We start from the raw sequence: 21,536 nt of genomic DNA on the forward strand, positions 1-21,536 counted from the left end.
TCCACAGCACTTCAGGGATTTAGTAATGACTTGTTATTGGGGCACATTCAACATGCTGCATGGGAATAACAGGGTCCTCACAAAATGTGATATAGCTGCGTTCAATGTCAATAAGTTCTCTAACACAGACCAAAGCTTATAGAAACAGCAGCTTCACTCCAGAGCTTGAATTCTCTTCTTCTTCATCTTCTTCATGGTAATCCTTGGTCTGCACTCAGGACTGAGGTGCCTGGTTAGAGGAGCCACGAGTGATGACATAATTAAGATTCAAGGATTTGTTCATTTTACGATATAAAACCCTGGCATTGACAAGGACGTGACATCAGGGATGAAGAACTGGCGTCTTTGAGTCACCGTCTAAACGATGTCTGCAGCCATTTGCACATAAGCCTCACTACACTACTCCCGTCACAGCCTCTTCTGGCTGGAATGAAATATTTCAACATGAATTAGATTAACTGCGATGGACTTCCACTGACACGCCAATGTTCTCCAGGGGAGGAGACATTCTGATGACTCAGGTTAATCCCTGACTTTGTATTCAAAGCCAACATCAGGGCAAACTTTCTACTTTATTTCATGGCAGGACGTCTCTGAAACTAACGACTAAATGTGTCTCTGAGATTACTGCTAATAGTACGCTAACATTATCCTCACTGTCCTAAGTGGCTCCCGTGTACCTGCCAACTCAAGACAGAGGAAGTCGATCTGATTTAGACTGAGCTAAGGCGGCCTAATTGACTTATGGACACAGAAATACAGAAACAAAGACATGCCAAAGTAAACAAGTAAACAAATATATAAATACAGAATTTACCCTTTTCATCCAAAACTGTATTTTGTTTTACATTTAGATATGTATTTATGTATTTATTCATCAATTATTTACCTATTTAGACATAGACTTTTTTATCCCTCATGCAAAACATGCCTGGTTTGCTCATTAAAAATAAATTGTTCTTGCAATGTTGAAGAAGTGAGGAAATAAAATCTTGGATCTGAGACTATAATGGCGTCTTCCTGAGGTGCACCCCCACCCCTCCAAAAATAGTCATGGGAATCAGTTGAGCAGCTTTTTGCATAATCCTGCTGAAAACATGAAAACAACTATAGTCTTTATTACACTTAAACATTACATGATCATCAGGATAACATTGAAATGTCAAAATGAGCTCCTCCAACACCTGCCAGCAGCACAGGCCTCGTGATGCACATTCCTCTGGACTGAGCAGGTGCATGTAACAAGTGGACGCTGTGTTTGTGTGTGATGAGCGTTATGTTCCCCCTGGAGAGACTTTATTAGACTTAATGAAGACTCTGCAGACCCAGACCATGTGTTTTCATTCAGTCTGACTGATTAGACATCTGCTCAGGTTGAATTCTGGCCGTGGATTTGTCCAGATAAACGTGAGGAATGGGTTTTACTGTGCTGACAGGTGAAGTAGAATGAACAGGAGGCTGATGGACGTGTGTGTTAGTCAGTCACAGTTCAAACCGTGAAGACACTTCTGGTTTAATAGTTTAATTGTGTGTTAAAATGTAAATATTCATGTTTTCTTCGCCCTGCTGTTTCTAATTCCTGTCAGATTACCAGACAAACTCACGGTGACCACAAGGGGGCAGGATATCATCACAGATGCGTGAGGGGCGGTCAGTGACGTTTTACGCTCTGACCTTGGCAGCTTGATGGATGACAGCTAATAAACAAAGGAGTCATAAAGAAGATTGGGTTGAAGAAGATTAAGAACAAAAGCAGGGTTGTAGTGAAAAGGAGAAAGACCTTTGTGTGTGTGTGTGTTCATGTGTCTGTGTGCGTGTCTGTGTCTGTGTCTGTGTGCGTGTCTGTGTGTGTGTCTGTGTGTGTGAGAGACACAGATTCACAGCCGGTGCAAAGGAAAACATTGGCATCACAATCAGCAGCATAACCGGCTTGACAACTTTGTAACCCAAGGTTCTCCCTCTCCTCTCTGTCGGTGTTGTAACCTTCCGAGCCACGGAACACACTACACTGCAGATTAGCAGACCTCAGAGCTATGTGAGGAATGCAACTTAATGCTGATAAACTTGTGGCCTTTCGAAGGGGCCAAGGTTTCATCATCATCAGGGGGAGGAAGAGGAGGAGGAGGAGGAGGAGTGGGGGTGGACGTGGCAGAAACTGGACAAAAGACAAAAGAATGTAAAAAGTTTTCAGATGCAACACAGTGAGAGTTCAGTCATTTAAACGTGTTTGCCGTGGTTAAAGTTTAACTTCTGACAAGTGATCATCACTTACAGGTTCATTTGTGTGCAAACAGAATGACATTAGGTTTATGGTGTGATTCAAATATGCTTCAGAAACTGGCCGAGGCTTATTTGCATATCAGCCAGAGGTAGAATATAATGAATGGTATCAGCTGACTGACAGATTCTGGAGCACGGTGGAGACGTGAAGACAAGTCCATGAACTCCCACACTGCACCTGAATACACGTCACACTGCTCACAGTACAGTTCTCATGTATCCAACATTCATCAGTTTGACTTCAAGTTTTCTATCAACTTGAAGTCACACAACATTTGATTTAGTAAGAAACGTCCAGTTTCGATACAGTTTTTTTTTTTAGGAAAATGCCCCAAAAAATATAACTTTGGATCGTTTCATGTGAGAATGTCACAGAATGACAGCTTTTCTTAGTTATTTGTGGTTTTATATTATTTGTTTGGAAAGAAAAGTCGAGTTTTTGACCCAGAAAAGAATAATAATACAGTTTTTAAAGCCTATTGAATATGAAGATTTAAGAGAATGACAGCTTTTCTTACTTTATATGAATGTATTTTGGCTTTATAGCACTGGTTGGTCACTTAAAGACATTTGAAGACAGGGGGAAATTACACTTTTCTATTCTTTCTTATAAGGAAATAATAAATAAACCAATTCTCAGACAAAGAAAGAGTCCAGTGGCAGCAAGTATCACATTGTTTTGTGATACTTGCTGATTTTTAATACACGTCCGGTTCTATTTTTTTTAGGAAAATGCCCTGAAAAATATTTAGTTTCAGCTTAAATATGAGCAAGTAATAGAATGACAGCTTTTCTTAGTTATATGTTATATCAAACTGAAAATATTGTGGTTTTATAGAACTGGTTCGACAAAAAAGGACTTTTAAAGACATCAACCATGGGAAAATTAGAGAAACTATATCTTTGCTTTGCTGCTCTGGTCAAATACACAATGAAAAGTCCCGTTTTTATTCAGGGTTTAAAATAAAAAGACATTTGAAGATGTGAGAAATTAGATTCTATTCATATTCCTACTTCTTTTTAAAAAATACATGTCTGTCAGATTAAGAAACAGACAAGTGGCAGAGAGGAGCATCAGTGTTTCCCAGCTCTTGATGATTCTTTAATTGTAGAAGATATTATATTATATTATTTTGTAAGAAGCAATAAAAAGTCCAGTTTTGATTCAGGGTTTAAAAGAAAAAGACATTTGAAGACGTGGGAAATTAGATTATATTCATATTCTTACTTTTTTTTTATGAATAAATATTTGTCAGATAAAGAAACAGTCCAGTGGCAGAGAGGAGCATCAGTGTTTCCCAGCTCTTGATGATTCTTTATGAATTTTATAAGATATAATATAAGATGATTTAATAAGGAGCAATGAAAAGTCCAGATCTTATTCAGGTTTTCAAAATAAAAAGACATTTGAAGACGAAGGGAAATTAGACTAATATTCTTACTTATTTTTTATAAATAACTGTCTGTCAGATAAATAAACAGTCCAGTGTCAGCTTTGGATGATTCTTTAATTTCACAAGATGTTACACAAGATGATTTTATCGATCAGAACCACAGTAAAGTTCGGATCCCGGCTGGAGGACCGTCCATCGATCACCTCTGATCTGCTCTCGCGGGCCAATCAGCGTGCCGGGGGGCGGTCCGTTGCTAAGGAGGAAGTTTGGTTGAGTCCCGGGGCAGCAGCCATTCAGCGGCGGTGACCGAAGCGATTGGACTGCGAGCGGCTCTGCCTGCGCTTTCTGTGGAATTTGAATTGTTCCGGCCCGGCACGGTTCGTGATCCCGCAGGTGACGGCTTCATCGGGGCGTCCTCCGCGCGACAGGTAGGTGCTGGCCCCCGGTTGGCGGCTCCTTCCACCAGCTTCGCCCCCTTGCCGCTGCAGCACGTTAGCTGCGGCGGGCTAAGCGGCACTAGCACCCGGTTGTGTTTTTTTTACTCGGATGCGGCACACGCAGCTACGTTAGCCCCCCCCCTGGCTCGCAGCAAACCCAGGTTACAAGGTGTTTAGCCCGCTTGCTAACCCGACTAGGTACCGGGGCTGTGTCCCGTGTGAGCCCGGGGACCTGTCCGCCCCTTATGTCTGGAGAGGGTCAGTTTCTGCCCCTGACGCCCGAGCTACGAGGGCAAGCTGGTTAGCTAGCTAGACGTCAGGGAGCAAGCTAGCGATCCTCAACTTACCTGGTTGACTCGGAGGTGAGCGGGGGAATCGAACGTGACGCACTGGACTGTGACTAACTTTGGTTTAATCTGGTTTCCACACTGTTTAACCCTCAGTTGACACCATGACAGAGAGAGATAAACACACACACAGAGAGAGAGAGAGACTCATCAGTTATCAGTAGATTTCAGTTTTAAATAATCATTTAAAAACAGGCTTAAACGCAGACAGCTCATACATCCAGCAGCCAGACGTCAGATCACCCTGCATGTTGAACCTATGACTCACAGCCACAGGACTCTGGGGATTGGCTTTATGAAATGTGATAATGCAGCCTCACATTCTCTTATATGGTAGTAATATGTCACGTCCAGGACCTTCTGGCCTGAGTGAGAGTTCACTGCCTGGAAGCAGCATCAGTGGGAAGATGGACATTCTCTGGTCTGTCGTCCCTGATCAGGTTATAACCCCTCCAGCTTCACTGAGGTGACGGTCACAGCTTCTCACACATCATGGCAGAAACACCCAGTTTGTTTGGAGAGCAAACACACATGGATGCTCTCAATATTGTTTCGTGGATTTGATTCATCATGTGTATGCTTCTGTTTTTGTTGGTGGAGAGACAAGGAGACGATTAAACACTAAAACTAGTCATTGTTTTGCTATAAAACAGTAAATCATGCACCACAGACCAATATAATGTCTTTATTTTACATATTTCACCCACCAAACAATCCAAAACCCAAATATATCCAAAGCACCTTCATAGAAAAGCATCAAATCCAAACACTTGAGACCCTCAACCCAACTAATGTTTGGCATTTTACTCATAAACCCCTTGAAACAACGCAGCCCTTATCTGGTTTATCCACTAATCGATTAAATAGCTTGTTACTTAAGCTCTAACAACCACTTAGCTTTGCTCTATTGTTTCTATTCATGGTGCTAATACCAGGAGCTTCCTTGACATTTGGAAATTGTATACGTCCTTCGGAAAGGAATTTAATGATCCCTCCCATACAACGAGAGACAAGTGAATTGGGAGTTTCTTTATTTTATATCCCCCCTTGTATTTTTGAAAGTAACTCATGGTTTAGTTCATCTCTCAGAAGGAGGGACATAGGATTGGCTTTCTGCCACATAACCCACTGTGCAGGTCTGTCAGCTGTTTTTGAGGGGGGGGGGGGAGAACCCCGCAAGCAAGTCCAAAGCGTTTGGATTCAAACCCGGAGAAACTGATGTTCCTCTCGGCCGTTCGCCCTGCTCTCCAAAGATAGGCGTTTATTTCTTGGCAGTGAGCCGTACATGTGAATGCTGAGTGGTGACGCAACACCGGGGAGATAAACTGTCAGTGCGATGACGGAGCAATCAAAGGGCTTCACTTTTGTCCCTTGATAGCAGCGAGATAGTTCGAGCTCCTTGCTGCTTACGGTGAAAGCATAATGAGCGTCAATGTCAGCTTAGCTTTCAGTGCGCTGGTAACTGAAGAGATAGGAGACGACAGGAATGGGAGATATGCCTCCGTGTGTCTGTTCCTCTTTTCCACATCAAAAGGTCTGGATAAAGGGCAGATTGTCTGTAGCCGGTGTCTTGTCTCACCTGGGCTGTTTATTAATCATGTTAATCCTGCCTACAGAATCAGATGCTGGCCTTTTGAATGTGCCGGCTGACGGTGTCGTCAAACATCACAGCTCAGTAGAAATGTAGGCATACCCAGCGTATTGGGTTTGATTTCAGAAATTGTATAAAAAGATTTCCCTCTCTCGGTTGAACTCGTGTGGGTGTGAAGGTGACAGAAAGGAAACGTAAACTCGGGTGCAAAAATAGTTTCTCTCCTGAGTTCAGAGTGATACTGAATGTGTGTGTGTTTGTGTGTGTGTGTGTGTGTGGGGGGGGGGGGTAATGGCATAGAATGCAGACATGTAAATCATTTGTTAACAAACTTGTTGACACTCTCACAAACAAACAATGTGGGCTTATGGGTAAAGCTGCACTCAGGACATTTTAACTCACAACCCCCTGGTGCATTTAGAATTGGACAGTGTGGCTCAAGATTAAATTGGGTACAGAAAAGTGCACCAAAGTTAAGTGCATAGAAATTGTCCTGTGAAATGGATGGCGCCCACGGGATCAGAGGACAAATGTTGTATCATGACATAGATGCCTTCCCCATCTGCACTTCCATGTGCACACAGCTCCACATCCTGAGCTGATTGGGACGGGATCCAGCAGAGACACTCTGAGAAGATCCGACTCCAGGGGAGGTTTTACAAACAGGATCTCAAATGTGCAGCTGACCCCGTTTCAACATAAGTAGCCTAAAATAGGTTGTGTGGAACCTCTGAGATTGTTGGAGCTCGTCATGTTGATGTGTTTGTTGGTAAGCAAACGGTGTAAGTGTGTGACCCTGTGTGGCAGAAGGACACACTTCCACTTTTGTTGTTGATGCACATATACCGTTTCTCAAAGGGAATCGATCAATCCAACCAAGCAGCACCACATTTCACAAACTCAAAGATATCAGTCCTGTCAATTTCTAGATTTATTTTATAAAGTTCCTTGAGAAGTTATAAATAGCCCAGATCTTTTTTCAACCACTATAACCAAAGCAATCATAACATTTACACCATTCATATTCAAGCACATATTTTATCACTTAATGTAAATAAACACGTGTAGGGAATTCTTTCTATGGTACATGGAGTTTTCATTTGTCCAGCCCATAATCTCCCTGTTGTAATTATTATCATTTTATTTACCAGAGGAAGGAAACTGAATTTGTTCATTTACTTTTTATTGTTTATGATAATAATTCATGCTCCTATTATTTGTGAAGAATGGTAACATCTCTTAAACGCATCCACTCGCCCACTTTTCTACAAACCTGTCAGTATTTGGCTTTGTCAGCAGTCACTTAGAAAATAAAACAAAACAACAGTGTCAGGCTGGGTGTTGCTTGACGTCTTACTGCTTAGAACGTGGTTCTTCTGAGTGTCCCCATTTGGGACAATATCTGCAGCTCTTAATTAGGTCCAAGGGGCATTGAGCTCCTCGTTTTGCCCTGGCTGTTTAAACTGTGGATTAGAGCAGGGAGGACTGTGTGTGTGTGTGGGGGGGTACGTCACTGTATGCAAGGATTTGCCTTTCAGGTTTGCGTATGTATCACTCCTCCCCGGGTATGCCATGGGGCTCAGGGACTCCTTTTGTCTCACTGGGGCCCTGTATGGAGCGATACCGGAGCCTCCTGGACTAGAAGAGCTCATGCTTTATTCAGCCCTCTGATCTCTGCTTTAATTACGAGTGACCCAGGACAGAGCGGCCAGTGGAGTATCTCCTAGGGTCAGAACTGTTACTGGTGCCAGTCAGGGAGCTTGATTGTGTACACCTTTTTGGCAGAGGTGTGTTTTTGCCTTTACAAAGATCTATTTGTTAAACAAAGCAATAAGTTTGACCCAAAATACACAAATAGGAAAATAAGGAGTATGGACATTTTAAGCATGTTGCTGCAGTTGCATGTTTTTGGGGATTTGAGTAGTTTACCTGGCAGGTAAAGAGTTTCCCATCTGTCCCTTGTCTTATGGATCTTCACTGTATGGCTTCTCAGCTGCCCTGTTATTGACACCAATAGTTAACAGTGTAATTAATGTGTCTGTGAGTTTTATCACTCAATACGACTTCTATCTTGAAAGTCACTAGTCAACTATTTCTGACCTGTGTGTAGAAAGCTGTAGAACAACTTAATAGACATTTTGTAATGTGAGCGAAACAACAGACTTTGGTATTGGCTTTTTAAAACCACCTTGGTATATCCCACCTCTCATTCCCACTCTATACACTATTGTTAACATCTCACTCTGTGGATGGTATAATGACTCCCTGTCTCGACACTAAGTGACGCATGTGTGTGTCTGTGTTTATAACTTACGACTCCCTTTCCATAGTGAGGCCATTCCCTCACATACTGCGCACAATTTCCATTTCCTTGACTGCAGTGACAGACAGTCTACATCCTGCATCCAGTATAGTTTTGACAAATCTGTAGAATAGTCCCAGTCTTTCTTGGCCCCGCCTGATTTCATCACACTTTCCCAGTTCCCAGAACATTGGTTGTTGGCTGATGTAGCAATTAAAAGAATATGACCTCTCGAAATGTCAAAAAGAAAATAATGAATTGCTTGCAATATGTGAGAGATGCATTTCAAGCCCAGCCCCAGACAGCACAGTGGCTAGGACTGAAACATGCTCTGTATGCACATTTGTTCAGAATCTGTAATAATTACTTTTTGGAAGTACAAGCATTACTATTGGAAGTAAACTGGCTTTATTGTTGTATTTTTCACATGAAGTATTAGTTTAGTGGACAGAAAAGTAACAGCTTACATCTACATAACTCTTCTGTTATGTAGATGAACATTACAAATCTGAATAATCATTATTGTGTCGTGACAGATTTGTGTACGTAGCATCTTATGGAATGATTGGTCAGATTTCTTTGCCATGTTTATATTTTCTTTAATACGTTTTGACTGACTTAAACCATAATATTGCTTTTTATTTCAAGAATTATTTTCTGAGCAAATAATTGTCTCAGCTTTGATATCAAGGCGTTTAAAGTTGGCTAAATCTAGAAAAGAGGTCAATGCCATATGTCTTTAACCAAAATGGCATCAAAAACCAGCTTGGGTACGTCTCTAATCTCTCTGGGCCTCACTGCTCTGAGATCAGACTCTTCAGCTGACTCATGTTGTCAAGGGAAGCTCCTTCCGACTCACACAGGGTTTACTTGGACCGGTACTGGCTGTTGTGTAACTGCAGTGTGTCTGATCCAAAGTCCACTGGCTACTGTTGTGTTTCTGTTAGATAACTGCATGATACAAGTAGGCAAAAGATTCAGATTCGAGTTCGATGTTGTAATTGTGTTATTTTCTTGCTGCTGCAGTGACTTAACAGTTGTTGTTGGCGCAGTCTATGTATTGTTGCACGTCTGAATTGTTGTACAATGGAGGGAGGCTTGACACAGCGGCAAACAATGTGGCCTGGTCTGATCGATGATGAATGTTCCCCAGCACAGGGAAGATGTCAATTATTAATGAGCTGAATAAAGTGGTCTGCCTCAGGTGGAGAGGTGAAGTTTTCTTTATAAATCTGTGAGAAGCACAAGGCTGTTGGAAAAATGTAACACTTGGACTTTGCAGAGGTCACACAGTTTGGTTTATTTAATTTTTTCAATCCACATTCCTTTCAGATAATGTAAAGTTAGTCCGGGACAGGAAGTCGAAGCCTTGTTTCTGAGTAGTAAAGGGTTATCTGTGCAATGGGGCGGCCATGAACACGTTTCCCTGTGTGTTGCATCACTGTGCAGCCGGTGCAGCCTTGAGCAATGCAGCTTTTTGTTCTCCACGGGGCTATAGGGACAGGTGTGTGCGCAGCATGCGATTGTGTGTGCATATTTGCTCTGTGTATGTTGGATTGCACAGACCGGGGAAAGTATGTGGAAGAAGCAGAAACATGTGCGGCAGCAGGTTCACACACCCCACACCATTGCACCATTCCTCCTCCACCGAGCGGTCTGCGGAGAGGATGTCAGGCTTGTGAGAGTGCCACTGTGCTGAGTCGACAGGAGGGGAACAATGGCTTTGCTGTGCTGCCTGTCTGTTTGGCTGCCTTCATGCAGCATTTCAGCGAGGGGAACTGTCGGCTTTTGGCTCCCCAAGCCTTGTTGACCAGGCCTTTGCCTGCTGGTCACTGACCCGTTGTGCCCACAGTGCCTGCAGCTCGTCAGGCCTCTGAGGGATACCGATTATCCCACAGTAATTGGCGCCTGGGCTCTGGCTGATCAAAGGTGGCCAGCTGCTTGTGGAGCCCTGGTAATTTTCCATTCTCTGCCCACTTGCCTGTTCGTCGGACTTCTTCCCTGCCCCGACCCGATCTGTAGGCAAGGAGAGGGAAGGCTTGAGGTTACTGTACTCCTGAAATATAAAATGGCCTGCCCGAGTTTCATCTGTGTCTGCAGAGAAGGAGCTCGATCGCCGGGCTGCTTTTCCGTGTGAGTGGATATGGTGACATCACTTGTTATGTTCTTATTACAGCCTTGTACTTTGGACTCTTTTACAAATAAGCTTTCCAAGGTTTTTTTTTTTGGGTGGGGGGGGCACTCAAAGAGGGATTCTACATGACTGCTGAATCAGTTGTTGGCTCTGGCATTAAAGTTCTCCATGGAACTGGTTGCTTGCCATTTAGAGACTTTTGCTTACATAAACAACAGTGTCTATGAATCACTGTGTTATGGAGTGAAAAGTGAAATGATATAATCTCTTTCATACTCACGTTCCCGGAGAACATAATCCAGCTTCACAACTTCACACAGGAAAGTTTCACAGAAATAACCCCCAACATGTATTTCCCTAAACTTTTTGTCTAAATTGTCAGAGAATGAAACCTTCCCTGTCCTAAAACAGTGCTGTGTTCACTTATGTAATTTAACTACACAACACAATTCTGGTCATTAAGGCTTCAGCCAGAAATTATTGAAGGAACATAGCATAGTCTCAGGAGAATTCTCTAGAAAGTAAGTTGTGCTCTACCGCTGTCTGAGCTGCGCCTTAAACCCGCAGGGTAAATAGCCAGGTCGCTCTAGCAGTTAGTTTTTTAATACGTTGTGTAACTTGGTATTCTGCAGTCATCCTTGGCTGGACGAGCAGCTCAACCAGGGCAGAGAGAGAGAGAGAGAGAGAGAGAGGCTCAGGTACGTGGAAAGAATTCCTGAAATGAGCGAGAGAAGCTCAACAGCTGCCCTGCATGCTACAGCTCCATTTACATTCACGCTCACAAGACCAGTTCGGTTGGCTGGTTCCTGACGTCAGTACATCCCACCTTGCGTCATGCAGACTCACATTACTGTCGAACTCTCATTCCTTATTCTCTATGAAGCTGTGGAATACGTATAAAGACTCAATTATGTCTATAAAGAAAATCTGTACGTTATAGAATCACTTTGTGTGTGTGTTTGTGTGTGTATGTCTTGGACTGGTCAGAGCGGCAGTGTAGCTATTGCACGTCTGTTCACTCAGCAGGAAGTTCCTGTTCTACTCCATCCTCTCATCACTCCTGCTGCTAGGCAAATACTGCTACTGACACACACACATACACTGACCAGTGGCACTGTGTTACTATTTACCGGTTGTGTTGTTGCGATGAAAAGCCGAATTATTGACTCAGCAGCTGGGACCATGGAGTGGGTTCTCTGTGAGATGTCGATTCTTCAACCAGTATTTTTCTAGGTAATCAGTTGTTCTCATTCGCTCCCTCGTCCTCCTCTGTCATTTCCCTCTTTTATTCTTATTCAGGATTTCATTCACCCACTTATACAAATCTCTTTCACACTGTCACCCCTTTTGTGTGTCTCTTTCTCGCTGCCTGGCACTGTCTGTGTGATACCCTCTCAGCTTCCGCCCTGTGACACGCATGATCTCAAGTGTGTATGTGATGCTTCACAACGTGTCAAACGTGCGTATGAATGTCAGAAGTCAGCAGTTCCGTGCTTAGAGGCCCAGCAGAAGACATTTCCCCTGCAGCCATTCCCAGATTAGGATTGGGAGAGCAGTGAAGAGTGACAGGCCTTCATCACTCAGCGAACACACAGTGACCTGACCACACCAGTGACACAGTTCCTCACTGTGGGGCATTCCTCTCCTACCACATATTCAAATAGCTGTCTTAAATCTTTTCATCCACACAAACTGTTAGGTTACAAGTTATCTTAAAGTAATGCCTGCTAGTTGCAAAGTATAATTTATAATTTAAAAATTGACTATTTCCAGTCTTTTGAACACAACTGAAATTATCCTTATTATTAAGCAATTTGGGTCTAAAATGATGGTCTTTGTGGTTAAAAGATGAGGGATTTTTTTCTTGTGTCTTCCATCCACATCTTTCCTGAGCTCTGTTGTTTTTATTTCAGCCCACAGACACAGGCTCATTCTCTACTCACGAACATAATGCCACTGTAAAAGGTTTCTCTCAGTTTAATTTTCTTTGGTTACCAAGAGACGGGTAAGTAATGATGATGAAGACAAAAAAAACATCAGATTTTACTCATCCCAGAACAGTTGCCAGGATAGATGACACATAAAAGCTTATTCTAAAGGGTCTGCTACCCACCACCGACAGCAGGATTTAACTCTCCCCTGCTGTATTAGTACCATGCGTACAACAGAAAGTGAAAGCCCACAAAGTATAATTCCTGCAGGATTGGCTCAGACCTTCATTTGGGAGTAAGTTAATTGGCTCTGATCACTGGATCATTTTTCTTCCTCTATGTTTTGTCTTTGATGCCTAAGTTGACTCAATTTTGCGATTATGTAACACACACATTCAGACATACACACACAACACCACGTCAGTTGGTAAGACACCAACATGTGGTCCCATATAAATACAGGAGCCCAGGGTCGGTGCCGCTGTCAGAAAATAATGCTCCTTGCTTTATAGATATTAATGTTGATGACAGAGCTCCTCACCTCTTCCTTGTCCTCCTCTAGAAGGACGGTGAACAGGGTTTATCAAGGTCCTGAGGGAGACTGAACAGAAGCATGGAGGGTGAGGAGTCTTATCTGAATCCACAATGTATCTTAGGGTCTCAATTATCATGTAAACATCAAGTTAAAAAGCAGTTGGCATTGGCATTAGTTTGCTGTAAATATAACCACTTACATTATTATGTCACCAGTGGTAAACAACAGTATCCTAGAAAGAACATAAACCCATAACTATTAAGAACTAATCAGCCGCCCTCAGTGGTGCAGCCTGGTTTGCACTGTGATGGGAGAACAAGTAGTTCCTGGAGGAGGTTCTGGAAGGTTGCCATGAGTTTCACATAATTTGATGCGTCAGCTAGTAGGCAGCACAGGCCGCAGCAATGGTCAGCAGCTTGACAACACAATTTACAAGTACTGGGTTTAAAAAAATATCATTTTTCGATATATTAAAAATAGTAAGTGCGAGTACGTTTCTTTCTAAAAAACATACTGACATGAAATAGTACAATTATCATACCTGCTTGATCTGTTTAGAACAGCTTTCATTGATGAACTGGGTAAAAACCAGCCCTTCAATAAACAGTTATCTGGATGAAACTAGACCAGATAAGATGAGTAATTTAGTAGAGATCACTGACTCAGTGTGGGAGGGTATCTAGGGCATCTTGAGTAAAACAAAAAACATGACCTTAATAAAGCAAGACCAAAATCATATTGTGGGTAGTGTCATACCTTTACTGGCACCTGTGACTACCTACAGGAGGACCTCAGATTTAAAAAAGTCTGGTCTGTGGAACAGGGTATGTGACTAGAAGTACAGGTTGTACCTGTTGTGCAAATGAACCTGAGTAAGCAGGGGAATATCTGCTGTTTCATCAAGCTCAAGGCTGATTGCTCAGGATGTTCTCCTCTGCTCAGTGATATGACTCCTCAATGACCCAGGAAACCAGGACTAGTGTCTCATCAATCAAGTAATACCTGTTCCTCTCAATACTATTATCTGTTTTACAGAGAAAGAGTTACCAATTCTATATATATGTATAGAGGTTGATTGACTTCAAGTTTATAAAAGTATTTCATTTAGATTGGAGGAAATGCTCAGAGGCTGGACAAAGCTCTCAATCACAGCTCAATGGTCCACAGTGGTGACAGGCTCCTTGATGACTTCTCATCCAACCACATCTGAAACTTTAGTTTGGGTTGATGATGTGACAGGAGTGAGGCCATGAAATCACACGATGCAATAAAATAGTCTCATCTATTGCAGTCTGATGTACACACTCTTGAAATCTGAGTTTTTAAATTGGCCCATATTCACAAAGAATGTCCTTCTACTAAAACCAAGCTCGCCATGTGGAGTAACTGATGCGTCAGTCAACATACATTAAGTGAGACTGACAGCTCACGGGGGTAGCTAAGGTTGCTGGGGGGGCGGGGGGAGTCGCTAGAGCAACGCCTCAAAACACCACATTTGCCACCTTTGATGTTGTAGGAGTGTAAGATCTCCTCGGTCTGTTTTGAAACTGTGGCTGGACAAATTAGCCTGCGCCACAGACGAGGTAATTAACTGCTGACAGTGTTTCAAAACCCCGGCTACAGACTTGTCACTTGCTGTGGTTAGATCAGAGATGACAGTGCTGCTGGTGCAGAGGAGGATCTTTGACTAGTGACAACCACACACACGAAACTTTCCATCGACTGACATAAACACATCGCTCTCCTCTTGATAACATTATCTGTGGTATTTCATTTTTTCTCTTCTGAATCAGCAGCTCTGAACGCAGTGCACGAAGATGCTTGTCTCTGCCACGCATGCTAACTGGCTCACACTGCTACAACAAGACCCCTGAAACCTGACAGAGACTGTGTGAGTCTGTCTGTGTTGGATGTGTCTGTGTCTTTGTGTTATGTGTCGGTGTTGGATGTGATGTAACGCAGTCATTCTGTGTGTTTGTGGGTAAATCCTCAGCTGGACTTGACCACAGCAGAGGTTTAACTCGACATTCTTTGTGAGCGATTTGTAAAGTGAATGTTGACACATGGGTCTTAAACCAGAATTCTCAGATTGTGTCAGTCTGACTAATCCATCTGGGCTCAGGTTCTTACAGTTCTCAAAATCACAGAAGGAAATTCTGTTCCAGGAAGATCATCTATCTGTACGAGGGGCTCTGCTTATTTAGTTTACCGTTTTATATGAGTTTATTAATTCCCAGAGGATATAGACTGTTATCTTAGATCCACATTTTTCCTGTCAGACTATAAATGTACTAATTCCGGCCTTTTGATGTGATTTAACCATAAGTAGGATTTATAGACTTATAGATGTATTTACAGCTCAATTCTGAGGCCTGGTATATAAGTAACAGCGGCTGTGTTTCCTCAGGTCAGTGCTGAGGTTGGACAGAATTACCATGTGTAGTATTTTCTCTAATACACATTCTTGTAGGTATTGTAATGCCACTTCTCTTAAGAACACCAACTGTAATGATAGAGGCATTATGCCTTGGGAAGCTGTGGATATCTGTGTTTAACTTTTTGTATGAGTGTGTCAGTGTCTCAGAGAGAATGTTTTTCATGAGTGTTGTCTTTTTAAAGTGTATATTGTGGTGAACGTCAGGTGTTAGTTTATGAAAGTCTGTCTCCATTTCTGCTTGTGTGTTCTCTCTGCTGCTGCTGTGTGTCTGTGTGTGTGTGTGTGTGTGTGTGTGTGTGTGTGTGTGTGTCTGTGTCTGTCTGTGTATGTGAGTGTGTAATGTAAGTGATGTCAAGGGGAAAAAGTAAACACGGTTTCCATGAGTAGTTCTTTTGCTCCGAGGTTTACTCAAAGTTTCCATGCAGAGTTTACTTCTGGAGCCGGAGACGTATCATTGTATCTCCGTCTGAGTGACCGCCTGCGAGGATGTTAGTCCTCTGTTCCCCAGTGTGCCTGACACTAATGTCTTCTGAACAAAGAAGTAAAATACTGACTCCTTAGCTGAAGAGAAAGGAACATGAGGCTGGTTTAGGTCAGCCGATGTACAAAGTCACAGCCACTTTATAAAGACATCCTCTGATGGCACGAGGAGATTCCTAATGTGTTCCCGGCCACAGTCGGCTGCACAGAGGGACCTGGATTGATGGAGTTGCGGCTCTCGGGCCTCTCCTTACAGGCGAGTGCTTCCAGTCAGCAGCAGGGCTACAGTGTTTACAGCTCTCTTCATTTAATTGAAACTCCACTCCATTTGCCTTACTGTCTCCTCTGGCGAGAAGTATAGAAAAACAATCACAAACATGCTGTTCTGGGGGCGAATGCATGGAACATAAATTCTAAGCATGCCATCTCGATGCCCCCTGTGGCCCTGTGACGGAAACCAGGCCGGACCCTGCCTATTGATTCAGGCTGTGGTTCACTGCTCGGGCACGCCTGAGGGGTGACGATACAGTGACAGTGATTTGTCACTCCCTGGTGCCAGAGCTCTGCCCTGGCCGTTTAAATGTGGCCTCAGCTGCTGCCCAAAGTGATGTGTGGCCCTCGGTGTTGAATGGCCTGCTGGCTGGTCCACTTGCTGTCGGTCCGGCACCCCTTAATACCACGCCTGACTGCTCCTAGATACACACGCACACACACACAAGCATGATCGCACACAAAGAGCCTGATACAATGATGTACGCACACACTTAGAAGTTGCCGGAGTAAAGAGCAACTCAATATCCCCTGTGCAGCAGTCGGGGCTCTATTTTCTTTCTCTCTCTCAACCCTTACCTCGGTCAGTCATGTGTACTCAGGAAATGGGGGTCATCGTGTCTTGCTGGGGGCAGGGAACAGATTGAAGGACTCTGAAATGATTCAGTGGCAGACAGGGAGTGAGTGAGCCGTGCAAACAGTAGCCAGCGCTGCTATTCCCATCGTTTCCTTCCTTTTTGTGGAGAACCACCCATTTGTACAGAGTCGGGGGTCAATCTGTCGCTGGCGCTTGTTCGGCTCCTTGCTCAATTTGACCCTCCTAAAATAGAAGCTTTTCAGGAATAAAATACTGGCTCATTGTCCTGCTGACATTCCTATTTCATTATTTGTATTGGTTCCGTTTGTAGCTTAAGTTCACTAGTAAAGCTTTTTCTATCTTTCCATGATTTGTGTCTCGTGGTGTCTGTGGATCTGTGCAGAGACACAGGTTCTACCTATCGAATAAAGTGATTCTTACTTTTTGGTGGAGGTTGATTCACAGTGTGAAGAAGCAGAGAGCGGCGCGCTGAGCCAGAGCAGCAGGCGATAAGTTGCACTTGTTTAATGACAGCGTTTCTTTCCACCAGCTTAGACTCACTGTTATTACTGCCGTTTTAGTTGTGAATTTCCTGTACTAGTGATTTTATGTTTAAGGGAATTAAAGTAATGGATGAAGGCAAGTGTGATCCTAGTTTCTGCATCGCAACGTGGATTAAATTGCAATAAACACTGTAGATAGTATTGCATTTGCTAAAAAGCGCATTGCGATGTATTAACTGAACTGAAAGAAGGATATACAAAAACACAAACCTATTGAACAAATTATGAAGAGTTGCTGTACTTGTTGTCAGTTTGTTGTAGGTGTAGTGTTCATTTTATTCATTGCATAAATGACAGCTCCAGAGAAAGGAAAAACAAAAGTTTGATTCTCTGAGTAAACAACTCATGAGATATGTTGTTGGTGCATATGTTCAATAATGAAGCTGTTTGTTTTGTAGAGACAGTCTGCCACTACTAAATATATCCTGTTTAATATTGACATTGTTGAATTTGGGCCAGACTGACAGTAATTAATTCTGCACTGATTCATGTGACCCAAAATATCACATTTGGGGCTCGGCGTTAATGAGACGAGCTGCAGGATGCTCCGTCTCACATTGTTCTCCTGTACTTGAATATTGAATGTCAATATTCGACTGTAATTAAATCAGTTGCACCCCTGAGCTGTAGCTTAACATGTCCGATGTGAATTTCCCAAATCCGGTTGTTGATGGTTGAATTTCATTGGTTGTGCAGTCATGGTAGAAGTTAGCCAACTAGATGGTCCTGAGCTTCGACCCCATCTTTGACTCACACAGTTTGTCCTTGACATTTTGGTTTCCCCGCCACTTTATATTTCTTGTTTGCTGCACTGCACACTTTCATTTTCTCCTTGTGGGGTTTCTCTTTTTTTTCCCCTTGCCCCTCTTTTTTACATAAGCACGCCAAGTCACAAAACTGGGGCCCGGAAAATTGGATTACCACAGTAGCTGCATTTTTCAAATTCTCTGTTCATATGGCCGTTTGGGAGCAGAACAGAGGCGCTATTACCTCGAGTCGACCGGCTCCCTGATAACAGGGCTCAGCAGATAGGCCGGGCCAGACATGCTTTGCATTACGCATGGCAGGCCTTTTTTTGATTGAGGCATCCTATCTCATTGGCGCTCTCCAGACTATAAACTCAGCCTGAGCACAGACGACATGAGGCTCCCTGAGCAGAGCAGTATAAAATAGGATGAAGAGTATCAACTGGCACAGCGGTGGGACAAGTCATGAAAGGAGACAGTGGGGCCATTTTTGTCTTGATTTGCTGCCCATTCTCTCCCTTTCTGTCCCTCACTCTCTCTCTCTCTCTCTCTCTCTCTCTCTCTCTGTCAAGCTCACTCCCTTCTCCTAGCCTCTCCCTCCCTCTATCTCTTCTTTGAAACCCAACCCGCTGTACTCATCCCTCGGATCCTTCTGCAAGGATTAATCAGTTTTCCATTCCTGAAGAGATTATTCAAATACTGTTACATCTACAGCCAGCAGCAGCAGCAGCACTCCCACCCTCCTTCCCAGGCAGCTGACTGAGGGGAAAACTCTTATTCTTTCCCACTGTTGTCCTCTATCTCTGCAGATTTGTTTGCTGTTTGTCCTTTGTGTTTCTCCTTTATCACCATGGTTGACACTGTGTGTCCGTATGTTGCTTCCTCATCGTGGGAACTGTTGGGTTTTCCCTACAAACTTAAGGTCTTGACCCTATGTTATGTTAAATTGGTTTAAACAGAATATCTTTTATTACTATCGATTCCTCATTTTGCCATGGACTTTTTGTGTGAAGCACTTTGAAACCTTGTTTAGATAATTGCTATACGAATAGTTATTATTATGATTATCATGTCTATAATTGTCCTGTGAACCCGTTGGTGGTATTGCGTGTTAGTCTCTAGAGAGCTCCCTGCTTTTTGTGCTTCACTTTCACTTGTTTCTGTGTATATGAACACACAGAGAGTATAAACAGCCCTTGTGTAATTATCCTCATTAGTGCTGGTGGGAGCCCAGCCAGAGATCCTCATGGTACCCGACTGTAGGAGCTGTGACAGCTCCAACTGGGTTCAGATCCTGCCTTCCTACTCCAAAGCCTTCACCTCCCCACCTAACCCTTTTCTCTACAGTCCCCTGTCCCTTTCCTAATCCCCCTCTCCATGCATCTCGGTCTTGTTTCTCTTAAAAACTGCCCAAACTATTGTTGTATTTTTGTATAAGTTGACTCTTGGTCATTCAGCTCCCTTCTGCCAATGTGCCTCACTTTAGGCTTAAAGCACATTTCTATTTCTGATCTATGATTATTTTCCCTGTCGTGCAGCCTCAGCCTTTAAATAAACGAGCCCAAAATAGTCATACTTGTGTTTTACTGTGATATTAGTTGTTGGAAGCAAAGTTTCACCTTTAAAAACTGCTGTTTGAGAATAACCAATGGTTCGCTGTTGAAGAGACAGAGAAATAAATCTAAAGACACCAGCTTGAAGACCGAATACAGGACAAATACAAAACAGTACATTTTGGAGTAACAGTACTTTGGATAGTTTTGTTTTAAGATGTGTATTGAGCTGTTATTTGTCTGCTTTGCTTCAAAGTATATAATTCTTTGCTCTGCTTCTAAAGCCTGTGACGTTTGTAAACTCTGATGTATTAGGTCAGAAGCTGTTGCCTTTTGTTTTCCTGTAGCTTTGAGTCACCTCCTTGAGGTCATAATGTTGCATTGATTTAGATTTGTTTTTTAATCCCGTTAAAATCTTTTGAAGAAATGCTAATGCACTGAGGAAAGTCATCCTTATTTTTAATGAGTCTGGAGTAAGAACAAACCTGGGGGGGTCACTGTTCTAATGCATTTTTCACAGTTGCCTTCTCCACCCTACCTTTCAACTTCTTCAGCTGCTCACTTTTTCCTATTTTCCTAATTATTTTACTTCATTCCGCCCGTACTACCAATAATGTTGACTTTTCTCTTTACCTTCTCCTCCCCCGTCTCTATCTGAAGTTGCTTCTCCTTCTCAGTCTAGCACCTTCTCTTCTTACCCTCCTCCCTCTGGATCTTGGCCAAACAAAGTGCTAAACCCACCTCACATGACCCACACCCACCCAACCCAGCACTCTGCAGCAGACGGACGCAGCCAGACTTTTCCCTGCACTGATCATTCTGCGCTCTGTGCCCTCTGGCCTTCATCCCTACCTGCCAACACAGACACACACAAACACACACACATACTCGTGGTAATGCTGATTTCATACACAAACTCTGTGTTTGACATGGGATAACAACCATGTGTTCCACCTGCTTTTGACCCACCAGTCTGCTGTCACAGGTTAATCCCTGGCTGCTGATGTTGACACACACTCTCGTCTGCAACTGGAGATGAGTTCACATTGCTGTATGACATTGCACACTGCTTTAGTATCGATAGAGAATATTTGCTTAACAAAGTATCTGGATTGATCGGTTCATTAAAGAGTTTTGCTGCAGGGTTTACTCTTGGAATCAATGTGAGAGTTTGGTAAAACCAAACAAGCAGTGTCAGATTAGGGTCTAAGTCTAAATCAGATGATCTGGAATGGAATCGTTCAAATCGATCACCCTGATGAGAACGAGGTAGCCAAAGGAGCGCTGTAAATAATGGATGGTGTACTCTTCGCTGTGACTGCATTCTTAAAGAAGACATATTATGCCCTTTCAGTTCTTGTTTCCTCTGGTGTGTTATATAGGTGTGAATTTTAAACTTCTGCAAAGTTAAAAACCAAAAGTCTGTGGTTCAGGGAGCTCCTCTCCTCCATTAAAAAATGCCTTGTTGGTTGTGCAGCTGATTCTTTTGCATTATCAAGATGTCACAACCCCCCACATTTGCACAACGCATGCCTAGCTGCTAGTCTGACACGCCCCCTAACACAGCCAGGTAATTCAAGAGCAGATGCCTGACATTTCTCCACATGCACTGGAAGAAGTTGACCAATCACAACAGAGTGGGATAGTGGACCAATCAGAGCAGACTGGGCTTTATCTTATGGGGGGGAGTGGCCTTAAAGAGACAGGAGCTGAAACCAAGTGTTTCAGACAGATGCTGAAAAGAGGAGCCGCAGAAATAGACAGCCTGAAAAAGGTGATGTGTTTTTTTAACATTAGAGCATGCAAACCTTTTTTAAGTTATAACCCAAATTAAAAATCTGGATCTGAGCAGTATATGTCTCCTTTAAAGATAGAAATTGTCTTGTCTTGTCTTGTTATGATATAACAGATAGAAATGATGAAAATCTTCAGTGGGAGGAAACATGTTGAGGGGGGATT

At 43.0% G+C, this 21,536-nt stretch overlaps 1 protein-coding gene across 7 annotated transcripts in view; it reads left to right on the top strand.

Moving 5' to 3' along the window:
* Positions 1-3,951: 3,951 nt before the first annotated feature.
* numb (NUMB endocytic adaptor protein) overlaps positions 3,952-21,536 on the top strand; it is a 37,587-nt gene continuing 20,002 nt past the window's right edge. For 6 of the 7 annotated variants that reach the window (XM_062397022.1, XM_062397027.1, XM_062397024.1 and 3 more), the window contains exon 1: positions 3,952-4,102. The gene's annotated coding sequence lies outside the window, so the exon portion shown is untranslated. Of the gene's footprint in view, positions 4,103-14,767; positions 14,843-21,536 lie in introns of those variants that run through there. The other variant, XM_062397023.1, reaches the window with a different exon arrangement.

This window comes from Platichthys flesus, chromosome 10 (assembly GCF_949316205.1).
Source record: "Platichthys flesus chromosome 10, fPlaFle2.1, whole genome shotgun sequence".
Lineage (NCBI taxonomy): Eukaryota > Metazoa > Chordata > Actinopteri > Pleuronectiformes > Pleuronectidae > Platichthys > Platichthys flesus.